This window comes from Marmota marmota, unplaced genomic scaffold, assembly GCF_001458135.2.
Source record: "Marmota marmota marmota unplaced genomic scaffold, marMar, whole genome shotgun sequence".
Classification (NCBI taxonomy): Eukaryota; Metazoa; Chordata; class Mammalia; order Rodentia; family Sciuridae; genus Marmota; species Marmota marmota.
In genome coordinates, this window is record NW_025999968.1 from 18,678,285 (window position 1) to 18,698,627 (window position 20,343).

General features: G+C 38.8%; 1 protein-coding gene across 3 annotated transcripts in view; it reads right to left on the minus strand.

Moving 5' to 3' along the window:
• LOC107136363 (transmembrane protein 45A-like) overlaps positions 1–20,343 on the minus strand; it is a 66,439-nt gene that overhangs the window by 14,975 nt on the left and 31,121 nt on the right. The gene's annotated exons all lie outside the window — the stretch shown is intronic.

The following is a 20,343-nucleotide window of genomic DNA, read 5'->3' on the forward strand; positions in this document are numbered from 1 at the left end:
CTCTGAGTGAGGAATTATTATTCCATTTTCAATTGAAATACAAGTTTAGAGAAGTTAAATGACTTGCCCAGATCTCACAACTATTAAGTAAATGCTTTGCTGTTTTTAACATAGAGTTCAAGAGGGTTTCTTAAAAAGTTAGTACGAATTTCACTATACAGTTGCCTTTGCGCATATTTAAAGAAAAGTAATATAAAACTATGCCCTTTTGTTTAAAATTTGAAATGTGAAATTGCCTACAAACTTTTTAAAGAATCCAGTGTGTGAAAGAGACCACCAATGTTCATCAGATATGTGTGTGCGTTTCCCTACACTTTCCCAGCCTCTTCTCCAATTGGATTAAAACTTTAGTTTTAGTTCTGGCTACAGCATTAAATGTGAAATTGGTGCATGTCACTTGGAGGCTGTGTCGATAAAGTCTATGTGATTCCTCCCCCCATCCCCCCCCTCCCCGTCTTCTCTCCCTCACTCATCCCTTACCCTGGAAGCCTTGGGTACATAGCAGATCCCACTAAAATATGCACAATACTAATAAAAGAAACAACCAGTCTACTTCCAGTTTTCCAAGAAACAACCCTTTATTACCCTAAGTCATTGAAACTTTGAGGTTTATTTTTTAAATAGCTTAGCTCCACTTAGCCAGATATATACCAACCCAAATCATATTGTAAATATTTGTTTACACTATTGTCACATTATAAAGTTATCTCTGACTAATAACCAGAAATACGCCCCATTTTTATCAGTGCTACAGAAAATCCAATCTTGATTTCTATGCATTTTTAATCATGGAAATAGTAATTGATTCAAACAAACAAATGTATTATACCATCAACAAAATAATGAAGTGACAGGCCAGAACCATCCTTGTGGATCTAATACTAGGCTAGGCATAAGAAAACTCATGAAAGGAGGTGTTTAGGATTCCGCCTGGTCCAGCAGACTTCCTTATCTCCTTGAGTGAGAACTGGGCCTCTCAGTTCAGCACATACCCCTGTGGGCTATTTCCATACCAGTTGATATAAAGGGAACCTTCTAGGGATACTGTGAAATTGACCCTAACACTACAAGTCTCAAATTTCCAACCGAGACCCCAGATACTCATTGCAGTGCACCCTTGAATCACCCAAGCCATCCAAGAGAGTCAGACTCTATACAACATGGTGCTAGGGACAGGTTCTTTTCCTAATTCTGACTCATGGTGTGGTTTGAAGCATGTTCCTTAACCTCTCTGAGACTTGGTTCTTAATATCAATAAAAAGAAAAAGAGCACTCATACACTATTAAGAGAAATGTAAATTTGCTTTGGCAAGCAATTTGACGATAAGTAAGACAGTGGAGAGTACATATACCCAGCAACTCAGCAATCCAACTTGTAGTACATACCCCAGAAAACTCTTAACAGGTGTTCTTTTGTATATGCCAAAAACTTTTTTCATTGCTGCATTAATTGTAGTAACACAAAATTGAAAATAATTTAAACATTAATTTATAGAGAAATTGATAAATAATGTGTTATACATTAGAATGTGGTACAATAGCTGAAACATTTTAAAATTTAAAGATTAGTTCTATGTTTAACAACATGAAGAGATATTTAAAGCATTCAACTGGGTGGATAATGCTTAATGTGAAATACTGCTATATTTTGGTACAATCATATACTGTTGTTAAACACTTGAATGTGATTAATTGCTCATATACATATATAAATGTAAAAGTATAAAAGAGAAACTGAAATGATGCACACAAATAATAATGGTTTCCTTTGAGGAGAGAGTAGAGAAATAGAAATGGGACGGGGCAAGGGATATGTAAACTGTAATATTTTATTTCTTTTACTTAAAAAAGTTATTCTTGCTCCACATTCTCTCCAGTATTTTATGTTGTATTTTGAGTCATATAATTTTTAATAGGTGTATGCTGATATCCCTTATAATTTTAATTTGTAATTCCCTTATGACATAAGATGTTCTTCCTATATGCTGATTTACCATAAGTACACCTGGAAGAAAATTATGCAAAACACCATGTCTACATAGTTAAAATGAGTGTATGTCATATTTTTTATTCACAGTTTTCATAGTTCTTTACACTATATTTTTAAAGCAATGGGTTTTATTTTTTCAGAGTAGTTTTATATTTGCAGAAAATTGAACAGATATTACACACTATTCCCACCCTTCAGTTTCCCATTTATTAATTCTTGCTAATAGTACAGTATATTTGTTATAACTGATGAACCAATATTGATACATGATTATTAACTGATGTCCATGATTTTTGTTATAATCACTCTGTGTTTAATACTTCTATGAGTTTGGTACACTGGTAATATCATATATCCAGAATGATAGTATTTCATAAATAATATCCTTTAAAATCTGTGCTTCACCTATTTATTCCTTCCTCCCTCATCCTGAGCTCCTGACAACCACTGATCTTTCTACTATCTCTATAGTTTTGCCTTTTCCAAAATGTCACATAATTAGAACCATATAGTATGTAACATTTTCAGACTGGCTCCTTTCACTTAGCCATATATATTTGTTTCCTGCATATCTTCTTGTGACTTGAGAGTGCTTTTCTTTTTAATCACTGAATAATATCCCATTATGTCAATGCACCAGTTTTTATTTTTAATCCATTTCTCTTTCAAAGGACACACTTCCAAATTTTAGCAATCATGAATAAAACTATTAATAACATTCATGTGCAGGGTTCTGTATACATATAAGTTCTTAACTCATTTGAGTAGATATCAAGGAGAACAAATTTGTAAGAAACTGCCAAAATGTCTTCCAAACTAGCCACATCAGATTCCCCCAGCAATGAATGAGAGTTCGTGTTGCTCCACATTCTCACCACTATTTTATGTTGTATTTTGAGTCGTATCATTTTTAATAGGCATATGCTGGTATCCCTTATAATTTTAATTTGTAATTCCCTAATGACATAAAATGTTAAACCATAACGCAAAGAAAAGACCACCGACTCCAATTTAAAGAAAATTAAAATCAGATTAAAGCAAGCTTGTTATTCCGACCAGTTGGGACTGTCCCTCTCCCAAAATCTATGGGAATAGAAGATAATACCCCAGCTCTCTAGGAGCACAGTTTTATAGAACAAAAAGTTGCAAAAGGGGGTTGTCTTGAGAACTTACAGATAACAAGATTTTGACAAGCATAATACAAAGGCAGGTAGTAGGTTAATGGTCTAAATGGTTCAACACTTAGGGCATAAATTTGGATTCCAACATCAGAATGTATGAGGTGCCACTAAGGTTTCAGAGAGGGTTGTTATCTGGTCAGGAAAAACCAGGCATGGGTGAGTTCAAGGCATGGGCAGGCGTTCCAAGCAAGTTTAGAAATCGCAGAAATTTATAGTAAAGCACAAATTAACTTTTCATGCCTTTGTGATGAGATGGTTCCCGATCTGAAGAGGGAATTAGGCTGGGTTTATCAAAGATGTTCTTCCTATATGCTGATTTAACATCAGCACACCTTGTTTGGAGAGGTGTCTTATCAGATCTTTTGCTCAATTTTTATCGGGTTGTTTTTCTTATTGGTGAGTTTTAGGAGTTGTATTTAATGTTCTAAATGTATATTTTTTTTATTATATATATGTTTTGCAAATACTTTCCTCATTTTTTGCTTTCTTTTTACTTGGCCTGTCTTTTTGCTTTCTTGACACTGTCCTCCACAGAGAAAAAGGTTTTAATTTTGACAATGTTTAATATATACATTTTTCTTTTATATTTTGTGCTCTTAATATTATATTTTAAAAACTCATTGTCATGCCCAAGATCACCTGGAACTTCTTCTGTTGTCTTCTAGAAGTTTTATAGTTTTGCATTTAATATTCAGTTCAATAATCAATTTTGAGTTAATTTTGTGAAATATATAAGGTCTGTGTAGATTTCTTTCTTTCTTTCTTTCTTTTTTACATGTGGGGGTGATTGTTAATTTTATCTGTCAACTTGACTAAGCTAATAGATGCCCAGATTGCTGGTAAAACACTATTTGGGCCTTTATCCATGAGGGTTTTCCAGTAAAGATTAGCATTTGAAACAATAGACTAAAGAAGATAGGATTGATGGGCATCATTCTGTAATGAGACAGAAGTCTTGACTATAGTGACTCCATTTTGTGAAACAGCCATGTCAACTAGAAAGGTCATGACTGGGGCAAGTTGTTTCTCCTTTTGTTATGGAAACCCTTGAGAACACAGAACTGTCTAACTGGGCTCTGTTTCTGTTCCTGGGGTAACTGGGCTTATGATTGGCTAAGCCTCCCGCCACCTGACTGCAATCTCCCGCTTCTGTAACTTGGCTTGCTTGCATTGACTAAACCCCCAAATGTCCCTTTTGTGGTTTTTTTGGCTTAAATATGAGGCAAAACTGAAGGGGGTGCGCCACTCTGACCATCTCGCTTTTAGAGAGTAGAGTGTCCGCCACTGGCCAGCAATAAAGGCTTAATTGGAATGGCAATGTGTGGGCTGAGAGTTATTTGAGGGTCTCGGATCGGTATAACAATTCAATCCCTTCTTTAAGGCCAAGATGGAACAAAAAGAGATGAATTTGCTCTCTCTTTCTGAGCTGAAACATCTATCTTCCCCTGCCTTCAAAGACCAGAAGTCCTGCTTCTCAGGAGTTAGACTCTGAGGCTCACATCAGCAGGCCCCTAGTTCTCAGTCTTTCAGACTCAGGCTGAACTACATCACCAGGTTTCCTGGTTCTCTAACTTGCAGACACCATATATCAGGGAACTTCTTCCACTTCATAATTACATACAAATTACCACATTAAATCTGCTCCTGTATATCTACAAATATCCTGTTGGTTCTGTGTCTCTAGAGAACGTTAAGTAATAGAGCGGGTGTACAATGTTCAAACTTCATCTGTTGAAAAGACTGTCTTTTCACTCGGGATTTGCTTTTGTACCTTTGTCAAAGATCAACTGACTGTATTCATGTGTGTCCATCCCTGGGCTCTCTATTCTGCTCCACTGATCTTTCATTACTTTTTCACCAATACCACATTGATCATGACAACTTTAAACTAAGCTTTAAACCTTGGTAATGTTAATGCTCTGACTCTGTTCTTTTTCAATAGATCAGGCTATTCTGTGTCTTTTGCCTTTCCATGTAAGCTTACAGTATCCACAGAGTAATTTGCTGGGATTTTGAGATTACATTAAATTCATAGATTGAGTTGTGAAGAATGGATATCTTAACAATATGGATTCTTTCTATCCAAAAATATGGACTATCTCTCCATTTATTTAGATCTTTGATTTCTTGAACAAGAGGTTTATAGTTTTGCTCATATTTATAAATGTGTATTGTTTATCTAAGTATTTCTTTTCTTATTGGTGTAAATGTAAATGGTGTTTTGCTTTTAATTTCAAACTCTAATTTTTTATTCTATATTAGAAAACATTTGACTAAATATATATTAATCTTGTATCCTGAAGCTTTGCCATAATAATTTATTAATTCCAGTTTTGTTGTTGTGGATTCTTTGGGATTTTCCACACAGATAATTTTGTCACCTGTAATCAAAGACAGTTTTAGCTTGCCCTTTCTAGTCTGTTTATTTTCTATTTCCTTGCCTTGTCTTTTTGCATAAACTAAGAATTTAAGTAAGATGTTGAATTGGAATGATGATAGGGGGCATCCTTAAGTCTCTATCTTGCGTGGATACCCTGCATTGAGAATGCTCCCCTCAGTACCTAGTCTGTTTTTCGTTAGTCTTGAATTGTTTTTTGATTTCTCTTTTTAAAAGTGGTGTAGAGCCAGATAATGGAGGACCTCAAATGTCAGGTTAAGAAGTTTCAACTTGGGCTGGGGATGTGGCTCAAGCGGTAGCACGCTCGCCTGGCATGCGTGCGGCCCGGGTTCGATCCTCAGCACCACATACAAACAAAGATGTTGTGTCCGCCGAAAACTAAAAAGTAAATATTAAAAATTTCTCTCTCTCTCTCTCTTAAAAAAAAGAAGTTTCAACTTAATTATATGAAAAACAAGAAGTAACTGAATGTCTTTGAGCAAAGAATAGATATAAGAGAGATGTACAGGAGCCCTTAAACCATCCAAAAATTAAAAATAAAAAAAAAATCTATTAAAAAACATTTAAAGATATCCAGAAAGGAGAACTGCTCCAAGTGCTTCAGCAACCCATTCTAGGGACATACAAATCTCACTCTCAGTTAATGTCATCTTATAGCCAACCTGAATCGGTTTTAGGTCCCAGTAAAAACACAAAACATTCATTAATCTTGATGAAATGTGGAGACATGATTCCTAAATACATTGTTAATCTACCCACTCCCAATCCAGGGAAGAAAGCTACTGCCTTCAGATTCAGGGCAGTCATAGGCACTCAGGAGTGTCAACTAGCTTATTTAAAAAATGTACCCAGAAACAGCCACACCTGAATCAACAGTGTTGTCACATTCATTTGCACCACTTCTAACAAGGGAGTTGCTGCACTCAACAGCTCTCTTAACAAGGACACCTGAATCAACCTTTGGCTATCCTTGTCCTCCATCCGGTAGCCTGTTCTCAGGGCCTTACCTGCCTTGACTCTTCTTTACCCACCTCCCTGTCATCCTGCTTGTCTCTTCCCTTTCTCTTCTGCCTGCCACAATGAATTTCCAGAAGGGCAGCAGAGAGGTTAAGGGTTCTAAGCAAATTCCCTTCAAGAGCAAGGGGCCACCTAAGGGAAGGAAAGGCACTCCTCGGTCAGATTTTAAAACTTGGCCTGGTTTGGATTTCTGTTGGTCTGTAGGATGGGGAATGACAGAAGATAATCAATGGAGCCCAGAAAGCCAAAAGTGAGAAGTAAATGGTTCTGCCAGATAGGGTAGATCAAACTCTGAGTTCCTGAACTCAGAGGCATAAAAGCCACCCAAGTGTCCAGTCCTCCCCTCCCCCTGCTTCCTGTTGGTTTCATTAAATTTCATTCATGACACTCAGCTTTGCAAACTCCCATGCTCTGGAAAAGCCTCTTGGCACATTTCTGGCTTTGTTGAAAGAATTCTGATTTCTTTAGAAGTGCCTTTAAGGTTCTTCAGAGGTATGTGTGGGAGTATTAGTGATCTTGCCTGCCTGCTTATGCATTCATTCATTCTTCATTCCTCCATCTACTCATCCAATAAAACGAATATTTATTAAACAACTATGATGTGCCAGGTCCAGTTCTAGCCACTGGGGCCATGAAACAATATTCCTGCTCTTATGCTATTTCTCTTGTAGAGTTAGAAGATAAACAAATAAGAATTCTAGAACACTGAAAATGTGGTCCTAGCTCCACATCAAATGAGGCTTGTTGAAAATATGGCATCTCAGGCCCCACCCTAGACTTACCAAATTAGTATTCTTATTTTAACTGGCTCTCTAATGTGTGGTAGGATGTTTAGCAGCTTCTCAGGCATCTGCCTACTATATGCTAGCACTTCCACCCCAGATATTGTGTGCCCTGGAGGGAAAAATCACATTCTCTTTCCCATTGAAGAAATCCTGGCCTAGGAATCTCTTGGTTAAATCCCCTTAACATCAAAACACTATTTTTTTCCTTCTTTCTGAGGAAAAAGAGAAATGCAACAAATTTGGTTATTAACTGTTACATTACATTACATTACAAGATTATGTGCACTTTTTCAGAAAGTTTTTGCAACTAACAGAACAACCCAAAACTTGAAAAAGAAAAGTTTGTACAATTCTCATGCAAAAACTTTCACACAAAAAAATTACTCAAGTTTGTGATTTAATGTTACTACTAAGCATAAAGAGGGACTTGAAATTTACTATAGCTTCCATGAGACCAAGGATTTAGGACTGGATGTCATCACTGTCAATGATATTTGCCCTAAGTACCATCATGTAAAGGTTTAGAACACCTCCTGTTTTGAAATAGCTGGCAAATAGGGCATCAAGCTCTGCGTCTACCCTCAAATAGTGAAAGTGCATTTACCTTCAAATACTGACTTTAAAAAAAGTCATAAATAACATAAGCATAATCTGAAGCCAGTATGGTGATATCCGAGCATTGTGCAATTTTGATCGGAGAAAAGGAGAAAAAAATCGACAACATAACTCTGGTCTCTCAGTTTCTTTGTGTCAGGAAATTTATATTCCATTGTTTGTTTTTAGTTAATTTAAAAAAAAATAGACTCAGTCTAGGCATTAGGACTCCTGATTTTGGCAGATGTCTATGGCAAGTACACTTAAAAAAAGTATTCCAGTTAGTGACAAAATAATGTAATAGCTCAGGTTCAGTTGGACGGAGTAGAAACCACAGCGCTGCTCTCTCAGTGCTGAGCTGAGTGGAAGAATGGAAGCCAGGCAGAGAGTGCACTTGTCAGGTGGAGGTCGCCTCCCAGTCCTGCTTTCAAGTGCTATACATACACTTTTGCAGGCTCTATTTCCCAGAAGAAGCAGCTGAGCTTAAGACTTTTGATGATTTGCCTGAGAATGCACAGACCATAAATGGTAGAGGGAAAGAAATCTAACTTTCGGGGGTACTGGAGGACAGTGAACTTTCTACAGCACCAAAGATCCCTGGTTTCATTTCATGTTGCTGGCCTAACAAATTACAACTCACATGTTGCAGTTCTGGAAATCAGGAGTCTGAATGGGCCCAGAGGCAGAATTCAGGGTTGAAAAGATCAGCCTCCTCTAATGGATCTCAGGGAGAATTGTCTTTTCTCTGCTTCCAGAGGCCTCCTGCGTTCCTTGATTCCTGGGCCTTCCTATGTCTTTAAGAAAGTGACATAGCATCTTCAAACCTCTCTAATTCCCACTTTTCTGTGCCTACATCTTCTGATTCCAATCCTCTCACCTCTGCTTTATAAGGATCTTGCAATGATTGAGCCTACCTACATAATTCAAGTAGTCTCCTCATACCAAAATCCTCAGTTTAATCACAAAAGCAAAATCTTTTTTCTTACATAAAGTAACATATTCCTCATTTCCAAAAATTAGGACATGACATCTTTGTGACCCATTATTCAGCTCACCACAACTCCCTTAGGAATGTCACTCAAAGGGAGGACCTTTAACAGTCATATTTTTTTTTTTTAATTTTAAACAGTCAAAAGATAGGGGAGAACAGAACAGAAATAAAGGGAATTCTTTAAAGGAGATTTGCGCTTAGAATTAGTGTGGCAGGAAGAGGCACAATGTTACCTGGTTCTTAAGACTAATACTCCTTGAGGATCCCTTGAGGAGCTCACTAAAAACTGCGGAAGAGCAGCATTAGGAGCAGAGTTACAGGACTCCTCTTGCTGGAATACATATAAACAGATTAGTCTGAAGTAACGAGAAAGGTTGGGGCTGCAAGCAGAAAAGATGTGATTTGCTAGGTGATCTGATAGCTATCAAGGCTTAGGTTTCTGCTAGATCAGTGATCCTCAGCCTGTCGCCTATGCAAACATCTGGGTAGCCATAAAAAGATTATATGTGGTGTCTGATCTCCACCCTAGACCTATTCAATCAGAATCTCTGGGAACCATTTTCTTTTTTTAATTTTGAAAGTTTTCTAATTCTAACCAACTAGAACTGAAACTATCAGGCCCTTCTCTTATGCTTGGTACTTAAGCTTTGTTAGTTCAGTCATGTAGCCAACTACACCATTCAGTGATGCAGGGAAGGGAATGGAATGAAGGGCGGATAATCACTGGGTTCTGGGACACTTCACATGCACCAATTAATTTAATCTTCATAATTATTATCTCCACATGAAACATAATGATAAGGAGCTGTCTTTACAGGGATTACATACAAAGCAACTTGCAATAGTGTTGTGACAGAACCAAGATTCAACTCCAAGTCTATGTCCATAAGGAACAAGGAAGAAAAATGACATTTATTGAACACCCTTCTCTGCAGGAACAATACAGAAATCCTCTGGATTCCATGAGGTGGTGTTTTCCCCATTTTACATCTGACGGTATAAATTTGACTTAAGCTAAATAACTAGCTCAAATCAAAGAGCTTGTAAATGGCAAAGCTGGGATTCTAATTCAGAGCTGCCTGTCTCTAAACCCTCAACTTTACCACCATTTCTACCCTTCTCCATGCCGCAAAAACAAATAGCAACAATCATAACAAAAACAATGAATAATTAGTAAATGCTGATTCTGTCTCATTTTAGTGAGAACTTTCTATGTGTTACCTGACGGGAAATCAAGTAAAATGATTGTGGCATAAAGACAAAGCAATGGGTTGTTTGGACTCAGGTCACTCAGTGTTATGTTGTATGGGCCATCAGTGTCACCTGAGAGAAACACAGATCCTCAAGAGACTCACAAGCACAATAATGTTGAGGAAATCTACTGTACATGATTTTGTTTTGTATATTTTTGTGGGAGGGAGTTGTTCATTAGTTTGGAGAAGGGGGTGGTTGTGCTTTTAGTTTTTATCTTTCCAAAGAGTTGGTTTGTTCATGTGTAGGATTATCCATTTACCATACTCACAAGGCTCTAGGGAGAAATACCAGAGGCAGCTCCTCACGTTCTGTGGTCTGAGATGATGAACTCAGGACAGGAGGCCCCTGAATATAACACTTTTTGAGTACTGTGGGAAGTGGCTCTAGGCACACATCATTAGACACAAAATGCCCTGAGCAGGAGGCCACTCCTCAACGAGACAAATGATGCTGAATGGGGCTGATAGCCTACAACAGCAGGAACAGGATGAAGCAGCATTTCTCAAACTTGAGTCATGGACAGACCTTTTAAAAAGGAGAAATAAATTCACACCAGTATATTCACTTAAGTTGCCTTTGTTATAAACTTCTTTAAATAGAAAAACACTTATTTGGACAAACTTACAAGTTAAACAAAACTGCAAAACCAACATAAATCAATAAACTAATGTGAATCAAATTAACTAATATAAATCAATTATAACAATCGCACTCCAGTCAGAATGGCAGCTAATATGAAGACAAACAACAATAAGTGTTGGTGAGGATGTGGGGGAAAAGGCACATTCATATACTGCTGGTGAGACTGCAAATTGGTGCAGCCAATATGGAAAGCAGTATGGAGATTCCTTGGAAATCTGGGAATGGAACCATCATTTGACCCAGCCATCCCTCTGCTTGGTCTATACCCAAAGGACTTAAAAACAGCATACTACAGGGACACAGCCACATCAATGTTTATAGCAGCACAATTCACAATAGCTAAACTGCGGAGCTAATCTAGATGTCCTTCAGTGGATGAATGGTTAAAAAAAATGTGGCATATATAAACAATGGAATTTTTACTCAGCAATAAAAGAGAATAAAATCATGGCATTTGCAGGTAAATGAATGGTGTTGGAGAAGATAATACTAAGTGAAGTTAGTCAATTCCAAAAAAAAGAAATGCCGAATGTTTTCTCTGATATAAGGAGGCTGACTCATAGTAGGGTAGGGAGGGGAAGCATGGGAGGAATAGAGGAACTCTAGATAGGGAAGAGGGGTGGGAGGGAAAAGGAGAGGGCAGGGGATTAGCAAGGACAGTGGAATGTGATAGACTTCATTATCCAAAATACATGTATGAAGACACAAATTGGTGTCAACATACTTTACATACAACCAGAGATATGAAAAATTGTGCTGTATATGTGAAATAAGAATTGTAATGCATTCTGCTGTCATTTATTTTTTAATCAATAAAAAATAAATAAATAATAAATCAATTATAACAAGATTTATAGAATTTGCTAAAACAAATCCCCTTTCATAACATGACTATGACATTAACTTAGTCCATTTTGTGTTTTTAAAACAAACTAGCTAAGATTGGGTGAATCATAAGCAACAGAAGTTTATTGGACTCATGGTTCTGAGCTACACAGTCCTAAAACAGGGGTAGCATCTTGTGAGGGCATCATGCTGTGTCATATATAGCAGAAGGGCAAACAGGCACTCACAAGAGGTCAGGGGTCGGACTTATAACATATGGTGGGTATAACATACCCACCTTCACAGTTCCTAACCCTCTCCCACAATAACAACATTAATCATTCATGAAGGTATAGCCTAATTACCTATTAAAGGTTCAACCTCTCCGTGCTGTTACACAGGCAATTAAATTTCAGTGTTTTGGAGCAGACATTCAAACCATAGCAGGCATTGACCTCTATGTCTATTTTCTTTCTGGTCCAGAATATGTATATCATTGTGTGCCCCACTTGAGTTTTCTCTATTCAAACTAAACCCACTGAAAGATTATCAGGCACCTGAAGTTCATCTTCTTTATTCAATAACCTTGAAAATTAAAGCACTGCCACTTGCCACCATCACAATCCCAATAGGAATGCAAATTCCAGGATTGAGATAATTGGTTGAACTCCAAGAATACAAGAGGTCATCTAGATGACAGATGTGCTTATAATGTTGCTTAATCACCATTGAGATGAAAATACAGAGGTGGGTTATTATAATAGGAAACTTGCAGACATCACTCCTCACAACAGAACATATCAGCAGACTCCCAGAGGTTTGGGAAACACTGGGGTAAATAATTAGGAAGAAGTACTTTGAAAAACTGTACCCAAATGACCAGTGAAGGGAAATTTCTTTTTAAAGAAATATTTAAACTTGGGGCTGAGGTTGTGACTCAGTGGTAGAGCACTTGCCTAGCATGTGTGAGGCACTGGGTTCGATTCTCAACACCACATAAAAATGAATAAATGAAGTAAAAGTATTATGTCCACTTACAACTAAAAATAAATTTTAAAAAAGAAATATGTAAACAAATAAATGCAAGAATAAATGATAGAATTTATAATTTTACAAAATCATATGAATTAATAAATTCAGGCAATGTCAAAAACTGTTAACATACCAAAGAGAGATAGTCCAGCAAGATGTGCCTAAAGTATTCTTGCAAAAATAAAATTGAACCTGGGTTCGATCCAACCAACTTATATAATTACCAATTTATAGGAAATACAGAGGCAGAGGAACATGAAAAAAAATGACATCATGGGAATGCAACCAGTAAAATCCCAGTGATGTGAAAATTCTATAAGACATACTGGGTTCTGCAGCAAATAAATTACAATAAATACCAAAAAAAAGAGATAAAGGGATAAACTATAGACCCAAAGAGATGTCTAAGTTACATCTATAGTTGCAATGCCTGTGCTTTATTTGGATCCTAACTAAAAAATAATCCAGGATTTTAAATTTCATAGGAATTATAATAATATGTACTATGTTTAAGTTTTCTGAAGAATATTTATTTTGTAGAGCTATATACATTACTGAAATATTGTAGAGGAAAAGATGAGATGACGTGGATTAACTTCAAAATTGTGATGGTTAATTTAGTGTGTCAACTAGACTAAATCATGATCCAGTTCTTGGTTAAAGACCAGTCTAGGCATTGCTATGAAGGTATTTTTTTAGATGTGATTAAATTTAAATCAGTAGATCTTAAGTAAAACAGATCACCCTCCATATTGGTAGGGAGAGTGGTGGTAGCAGGAGGAATCATTCAATCAGTTCAAGACCTTAAAAGAAAAAACTGAGGTCCCCTGGAGGATGATAAATTCTCCCTGTAGACTGCCTTTGTTCAAGACTGCCACATCAACTTTTCCCTGGGTCCTGCCCTGCAGATTTCAGGCTTTCTAGCCTCCATAAAATAAATTAAAATAAATATCCCTATATAGATATTGATAGGTAATAGATAGGTCCATACATCCCCCTCCCCTCTTTGTGTGTGTGTGTGTGTGTGTGTGTGTAAATAGATGTTCTTTAACTCATGACTCCCCCAAAACATTGTAAGTTAAAACTATCAGAAGTCAAAAATGCATGTAACACATTTGTATTAATCTGTTATCCAATGCTATGACAAACTACCTGGAGCTAAGCAAAGTAAAAAAAAAAAAAGTTAATTAGCTCACAGTTTTGGAAGCTAAAAGTCTAAGCTGGGGTAGACCCCCCCATTTGATCAGTCTCTGGTGAGGGCCACATGGCAAATGGTATCATGGTGAGAGTGCGTGAAATAGGGAAAGATCACATGGAGAAACAGGAAACCGGAGAGTGAGAGGAGTCAGTATTACTCTCTTATAATAACCCTGTCTCAGGAACTAACTGGAACCCCATGAGAATTATGTTAATCCCTTCCAAGGGACAGCACTCCCAGTGACCTAAGGACCTTGCACCAGGCTCCACCTCATGAAGGTCCCAACCTCCCAAAATCACCATAGAGAACCAAACTTCCAACATGTGGGATCCAAACTACATTCAAACCATGGAATTCTGCTTCTATCTCCGAATGTTCATGTCCTTGTCCCAGTGCACAATAAAATCATTCCATGCCCAATAGTTCCAAAGTTTTAGCTCATTGCAACTTCACCCAAAAGTCCAACTTCAAAGTCTCATATAAGACTCAAGAAAAATTCCATACAAGTGTGAGCTTTTAAATATTAAAAAAAAAAAAAAAGTTATCTACTTACAAAATATAATGGTAGCACAGGGATGTGATAAACATTCATATTCCAAAAGAAAGAAATAAGGAAGTAGAAAGGAGTTAACCCCCCCCAGCCCCCCCCCCCCAAAAAAAAGCCAGCAGTGCAGACATTAAATCTCAAAGCTCCGAGTCCAACACCCTGAACTTACTGCACTCTGAGCCCCCGAGGCTTCAGGAAGCCCCTCCCACACCTCTGATGATCACAGCTCCTGTGGTGGCTGTCTCAGGCCAAGTGCTGATGTCTGCACCTTTCTGAGACTGGCACTGCACACTGCTGATGGCTCTACTTTCTGAGGTCCCAGCTGCAGCTCCACTCCCATGGTTCCCCTATGCTTTGCCACATTGGGGCTCTCCCTGTCCGCTCTGCCCCTGCAGCAAACCTCTGCCTGGCCTCAGGCTTTCCTTTGAAATTTACTGAAAGTTGCCATTTCACACTCATTTCACACTCCTGCAACATCAGCACCACATAGATGCCACCAAGGTCGGTCACCGATATAAGCCATACCTGGACGCACTTGAAGCATGGCAGCAGACACAGAGTGCTACTCCTCCTGAAATCAGGGAACAGAATCCTAAGGTGACCCTGAGCTGCAAACACATTCAGAATGCCCTAGGATTGGGCTTGCTCCCTGAAACAAATGTGCTATTCTGGGCCTTTGGGCCTGTGATGGGAGGGGTGGGTGACCTTGAAGATCTCTGAGGTGCCCTCAAAGCCTCTTACTGCCTTAACAAGTAGCATCTGCGTTCTTCTCTGCAGTAAGAAACCAATACACTGAGAAACTGATGTGATTCCATTTTTGAAAACCCAGCTTCTACCTCAAGTCCTGTCCAAAGGGAGGGGGGCGTGACCCTTGTCCTTGGAAAAACCCACAAAGCACTCCTAGGCACATAGCCACCCTGCTGAGTTGTTTGTCTGTAAATAACAGGAGAGATCTGAGGAGCCAGGTGTCCCTGACTCAGTTAAGCTAGGTGAGGACCCATAGCAGCCCCCTAGCAACCACCAATCATCATGAGACAGGGAAAATACCTGGGATGCCAGATGACCCCCCAGTAGTCTCGATGATTGATAATATGTGAGGAAACCATGTAGTTTAGCACATACACCCATCAAAGATTAAACCAATCAGTTCAAATGAATCCCCCTCTTGTACTAAGCAATCACCCCTACCCAATTTGTTCCTGCCAGTGAATGTGCTAATCAATTTAAGAGTTGTTGTTTGATTTTCCCGCGGTATGAAATGATTTGCTGTGTGATGTTGTGACACACAGAATATCCCCAAAACCTATAAAATCTCACTGAACAAAGGACCGGGACTCACTCCCTGGGACCGCTGTGTCAGGAACGGTTGTGAGTCCAGGCTCGAGCTTGCAATAAAGACTCTTGTGTGATTGCATCAGATTCGGCTCCTGGAGTTCTATTGGGGTCCCACAAATCTGGCATTACATCACCACACCAACATTTGCTTTTTCTTTGTTCCTTCCCCAATCAGGCTATGCATTTTCTAAGTCTTTCCAGTTCCTTTCTTTGCAGTCTCATTGCAAATTTCACTAAAGATAGCCAGTAATAATCATGTCACAGCCTGAAAGCATTGCTGTTCAGAAATTTCTTTTACTAGATAAAATAGTCGATCATTTCTAAACTAAGCCTTCCCTAAAGCTCTAAGACGTGCACACTCTATAGACAAGTTCTTTGCTATGATGTAATTAATGTCACTTTTTTTCAAGTTTCCAATAGAATCCTCATTTCCATCTAAGACTACTTTCCTAGGCTCTTCATCCTCTGAGTGCTCCCCAGAATCACCTACAATGATCCACTTTCAGCATTCTAGGCTTTTTCTGGCCTGTTCCTCCAAATTCTTCCAACCTCTGCCTGCAACCCAGTTCCCAAGTTCCTTCTACATTTTCAGGTATGTTTGTAGCGACAATCTCACTCCCCACTCCTGGTATTCTGAATTAGTTTTCCATTGCTCTGAGAAGCTACGTGAGGCTATTAAAAAAGAGGTTTCTCCACGGTTGTGGAGGCTGAATATTCAAGATAATGCAGCCCCATTTATTTAGGCTCTGGTGGGGAGTTTCATAACAGATGGCTTCATGGTAGGAATGCATGCAATAGAGAGAGATCTGATGGGGTGTGGTGGCCCACATCTGTAATCCCAGCAATTCCGGGGGCTGAGGCAGGAGGATGCAAATTCAAAGTCAGACCTAGCAACTCAGGGAGATCCAGTCTCAAAATAAAGAACATAAAAGGCTGGAGATGTAGCTCAGTGGCAAAGCACCCCTGGGTTCAACCCCTAGTACCAACCAACCAACCAACAAACAAAACAAGAATTAACTCTAAACCAGACACCAAGGAGAATGCTTGTAATCCCAGCAACACAGGAGGCTGAGGAAGGAGGATTGCAAGTTGGAGACTGGCCTCAGCAATTTAGCAATAGGAAGAGATCACATGGAGAGACAGGAAGCCCGTGAGAGGAGAGGCTAATCTTATTCTTATTCACCCTCCCTCAAGAAATAATAGGATCCCATGAGAACCATATTAATTTCTTTCAAAGGTGCACTCTCAATGAGCTAACATCCTCACACCAGGTTTCTCTTTAAAACTTCCTTCTCACTACCAAGATTATGGCACTGAGCAAAAGACATTGGACACATGAAGGCTTGGGAAACAAATCACATCCAAACCATAATAATACCTAAATCTCTGAACTACACAGATTAGCAACATAGTATTCAATAGAGTATCAGTTGTTTACCCTTGAGATCTCCTAGCAGCCAGGGAAGCTGGCTCACTGTTGCTGGCCACCATAAAGAGAGATCATACTTCATGGTGCTAACCCAGGGAGGGAAAGTCAAAATTCAAAGTATGGTTTTTACTGAATGCCTATCACTTTTGGAGCCAGAATTAGACAGGCAGATAGACAAGGGTCAGATCCAGAGAATGGACGAATTTGAAATGTTCATGCCTTCAGAGCCTTTCCTCTACCCTTATCAAGACATCCTGCCCCTGCTCCAACTTGTTGCTAAGGTAACCTGTCTCAGGGATTGTCCCTCCCTTCAGGGAGTTGTCAATTATGCCCCCTTCCTGTCCAGATCACTCCAACTTGGCCACTCCAGCCCATCTGCTTCTCATCTTTTAGTCATCCCACCTGAGCATGTCCTGGGCCTAGTCATGTAGGCAGGAAGGAGAGAGATGAGGCGGAGAGAGCAGGAGAAAAAAAGAAGCCTAGGACATAGAAAAAGGCAAAAACACCTTTGCTTCTTGGGATACCAGCTATCGCCCTGTTCTCCCTCCTGGGAGGTCTATGTGACCCCTTTTTAATAAACCCTGTTTTATATGCCTTGCCTCAGTGTGTTTCTCTAATGTTCAGACTTCACATGTGAGGGAGCAGAACTCAGCACCAATAACTGGCAGTATCACCGTCACACCATCATAAAATCAAAAAATCATGGCAAACAATCATAAATTGAGGACCATTTGTATACATATTCTCTCTCTCTTTCTCTCTCTCTCTCTCTCTCTCTCTCTCTCACACACACACACACACACACACACACACACAATTACTCTTGGTTATGTCTCTCATAAGAATCCTGACTTAAATAAAAATTATCTGGGGAGGAGAAATGAATGGGAGGACAGATAAAACAAAATTGGTGGCGAGTTGGTGATTCTGACTAAAACTGGGCAATGGACACACTATAGCATTCTATTTTTATAATTTGCTTGAAATAGTCCTTCGGAAAAGTGGGAAGGAGAAAACAGAGATGGAAGAACTAATAAACTGAGATTTTGTTTCTGCACAAGCTCTGATGATAGAAAAGCATATCAGAAATCAAGGCTGTTCTGAGAAATCCAAGGCTGTGACCCCAACACTCACTGGGAGTGTCTACAGCTGAAAGGCCTAGTCCTGGAGGTCACTCATCCCTTGGCCTTGAACTCCCAGTCTGCTTTAGATGGTACTCCCTCTGCCTCCACGGCACCTGCATATCCCTGAGTGGTAGTATTTTCCCACATTCCATGTTAGATGACTTCTTTTACTCCAGGTTTCTTATCACTAGTGAGGAGCTCCTTACTCCATCCAGCACCAAGCCTGCATTCAAAAATGTTTGATGAATGAATTAAACAATGTCAAGTGGTACTAGCTAAGAGCCCTGTATGCAGAAGCAAGAACGGGATTAAGCAGTATTTCTCAAACTCATATGCAACTGCCTTCTAGCCCTTATTTTCCCCTGTTAGAGACTATAACTAATTGCTCCATTTTTAATTTCCTATTCCCTATTCCTTATCCTCTCAGTCCAAATACACTCCCTATCACCAAACATTTAAGATCATAAGGGTCTGAGAAATATGAATATACTGGCATTTACTACCATATAACTTTACTAAGTAACCTTCAAAATCTGTTCTGGGTAGCAAAGAAAATTTCATGCAACAAATGGGAGCTTAATTATCAGTGCTTTCTTTCCAATCTTTTATGAAAAAAAAAAACTCTCTGGCCTTCAGGACCTGTTATGAAAGCCATTTTACAAGGGTCTCCCCTGGTAAAGAGAACTTTAATTCATTGAAACAGTCTATTTCTTTGGCTTTGTTGTAGCATTCTGCATGATTTTGGAATAAACGCATTGATTTTATAGTCTTTTGAATCTATATGACAGAGAAACTGTGTGGGGAAAAGAGAGAGACAGACACCTAAATTCAAGTCTCCTTAAAATTCCTGGGTTCATCCCCAGAACCTCCACAAAAGCAAACTTTCACTCCTTTCCTAACTACAAAGGGTCCTAAAGGGCAAATACTGAAACTCAGGGCTCTGGACTTTTACCCTTTCCCATTGCCAATGAGTCCTGGAAGGAGAAAAGCAAATAGTGAAGCTCTAGGTAACAATGTGTCCCAGAGGAAGGAAGATAAGCAGTGAGCCTATCTATCTGAGCTTTTCCCAGTGACAATGAGTTTCCAATATTAAATTTTAACCTGCACAACTAGGCTTCTGACTATTCAAACAGCTCGTCTGCAGTCTCCAATGATTAATTTACCCTCATTGTGAACTATAAAACAGACTCTTTCTGTAATCCTCAGGCCATTTCCATACCAGAAAATGAGCCCTCCTATGCCTTATTGATTGACTCCACTGCACAATAAAGGCGAGCTTGCTGATCCGTTTGAGGTCTGCTTCTATCCCAGTTATTTGTATTTATTTTCATAAGGGTGCTGAAACCGGGTTGGTTATTTTTGCTTACACCAGTGACATCTGAATTTCACATAAGCAACAAGCAAGTTTTTAGCCTATATGTGTGTTATATATTGCATGTGTTGTTTGACATTCAAATTTCACTAAGTATTCTGTATTTTGTCTGGAAACTCAAGAAAGGATTTTCATGGAGTAATGAACATTGCAACAGCTCAGGGTGGAGACTGCTCAAACAATACCCAGTGTCTCTTACTCAGGGTCCTGAGTGACTTGATTGTGACTTCTCCATATTTCCAAATCTCTTTTTGAAATCCTGTGCTTTGATGATTCATACCCAGGATATTTCTTAACCAAAAGTATTGCTGTGCCTCATTTATGCAATTAGAAATTTAGTCTAAAATGCCATTGTCCCATCAAGTGAGTTGAGGATCCCTGGGCCACTGTTTCATTACAATAGGCGTAGTGAATTGGTATGAATATGTCTTTTTTGCTCAATCAATGCATACTAAAAGGATAGTCAGAATCAAATTTCAGGAGGGGATGGAAGGAATCTGGAGATCAGATGTTAAAATGGATCTATCTCATATTTTTAAAAAAATGTTTATTTTTTAGTTTTAGGTGAATACAATATCTATATTTTATTTTTATGTGATGCTGAGGATAGAACCCAGTGCCTCCCACAT